Genomic DNA, 2466 nt, shown 5'->3' with positions numbered 1-2466 from the left:
AGGGTGTGCATGGCACATGTGGGGACAGAGACAGCACCTCACACAGGCATGGACTGCACAGCCCCGGCACTTGTGTGGGCACACTCGGAGGCAGATCCACTGTCATTCCCACCACACACACGTGTGCGCACACACACACACAGCCATGTGCACACTCGGCAGGGAGAACCTCGAGCACCACCCCACCTGCCCCCCAGCACACTCACTAACCCCTAACACACACACACACACACACAGGCCCACACAGACAGACACATATGGGACTACATGGAAACACACAGCCCTGCACACACACACCAGCAGCCCATCCTCCGTCAGCCTAGGGTGGGGCAGTTCTGCAGCCCATATGGAGCCCACACCCAGCTGGGCTGTCTCAGAGGCTGGCTGTGGGGTGGGACTGGGGCATCTGTCCCAGGGGAGGGGCCATCAGCCTCTATGTGCCCCCCACTTGGCAGGGACACCCGCCATACCAGGTTGGGTCTCAGCCCCAACTCAGAGCCCAGAATCTGTGCGGATTCTACTGGCTCCGAGTTCCTCTGCTCCTCTGCTCTCAGCCACCTCATCAAGGCAGTGGGGGCTGCACGAGAGCCTGGGTGTTGGAGGTACACACTCAGGGGCTCTGGCCCTTGCCAATAGTGTGACCTCAGACAATAATTCCTATCTTATTTGCTCCTCAAAACAAATGTTTGAAACAGGTGCTACTGCCCCATCTTCCAGACCGAGAAAGTGAGGCTCCAGAAGGCAAGAATGTTGGGTATTCCTTTCTAGGACACCGTCCCCAGTTCCCTGGGGTCCTGGTTTTCCTTCTCTTCTCCTCTCAGCCAGTGGGTTCTTCCTGTGCCAAGATGTTCATCAAAGCAGACTTGGACTTCCTGCTCTTCCAACTCTGCAATCCTCCCTCTCCCAAGCCACTTCCAACCCCTCAGTGACACCTTCTGTGCTCCTGATTCTTGACTTCCCTTTCCGGCCCAGACACCTTCTGGGCTCTGACCCCACTATGCAAGTGGACACCTCAGGGCCACTATGCTGCCCAGTGCCACAGAATGTCATTTCACCCAGTGTGTATGCTCCTGAACGTCCCTCCCTCTGCTCCAAATCCCAAAGATTCTCATGAACTGTAGCTCAAATGAGCACATCCATTTCCCTAGGGCTCCTCCTGCTTTGGTGTGCCCCACGTCAAGGAATGGCCCTGTCTCCCCAGATACCCAAACAAAAACCAAGCATCAATTGATGCTTCCCTGTCCTTCATCCCCCAGGTCCAATCCACAACCAAGTCCCCAATGACTCCATATCCAAAGTAGATGTGAACTCATCCTTTCCCTCCCAGCCCCGCTGTCCTCCCCCATCCCTTGGTTTGAGACACATCAGCACCTCCGGCTGGGCCACACTGTCCCTCTTCCACTGTTGAACCCTCTGGCCCATTAGCCTCCCTGCCGTCAGTAATCTGTCCCTCTCTGAACTTTAGCCACACTCAACTGCTTTTGGTTCTGGAATCCACACGCCTCTTGACTCTGGGCCTTTGAACATGCGATTTCATCTAAATCCCCTTCCCAATGCCAATTCCTCCTACCAAGCTTAGCTGAGGCAGCACCAGTCCAGGCACCTTCCCTGACTCAAGTCCAAGATGAGTGCTGCCCCATCATTCATTCCCACGACAGCGTCCGGCTCCTCCTCCGATCAGCACAGCTTTGATCTATAATCGCCTATTTGCTGGCCTGTTCTCCCCAGGAGCCTCTAAGTTCCTTAAGGGTAGAGACTGTGTCTGTGTGGCTCTAGGGCAGCCCCAATGCTTGGTATAAGAACTTAGCAGGTGCTCACCAAATCTTCCTGGAATGAACGAGTGCAGGACCTGTGCGGAAGACTTTCCAGACCTTTCCTCATGCCTGACAGAAGTTCATGAGATGGATGCTACTATTCCATGGTGTAGTCCAGGAAGACAAGGCTTCAGAGGTTGAAAATTTGCCCGAGGTCACACAGCTGGCAAATTGTAGGAAATGGATTCCAACCGCAGTCTGTGCACCTCAAAGGGTTCTCTTTTCACCATGTCTACCCTCCTTCCCAAGTCATTTTCTCTCTCTGACCTCGTTTTCTCATCTGTACGATGGGAACAAAAATCGTGCCCAACACAGAGCCTGGCACTAAAGGTTCTCAGTAAATATTTGTGCATCCTCTCCCAATCTCTGAGGCTTATTTAGGACGCATTTTCCTGGGCCAAAACTTCGTGCATGCACATGTTCACAGAAACAGGTGCAGAGCTCGACGAAGCACATCTTCAGCACGGGGGACTCAGTAGGCGCTTAACCGATATGTACCAGGCAGAGAGGAGCATTAGTTTAGCAAAGGCCAACGAGTACCCAGACACAAAGCCACAGCAGTGACTCAGGCACAGGAACCCTCCCTCTGCCCCAAGTTCCCTGTCAATTATCCTCCGCCACCACTCCCCTCCCTCTAGCCCAAGGCGCGGGA

Source organism: Hylobates moloch, unplaced genomic scaffold, assembly GCF_009828535.3.
Source record: "Hylobates moloch isolate HMO894 unplaced genomic scaffold, HMol_V3 SCAFFOLD_8, whole genome shotgun sequence".
NCBI classification, from domain to species: domain Eukaryota; kingdom Metazoa; phylum Chordata; class Mammalia; order Primates; family Hylobatidae; genus Hylobates; species Hylobates moloch.
This window is presented reverse-complemented; position numbering follows the sequence as displayed.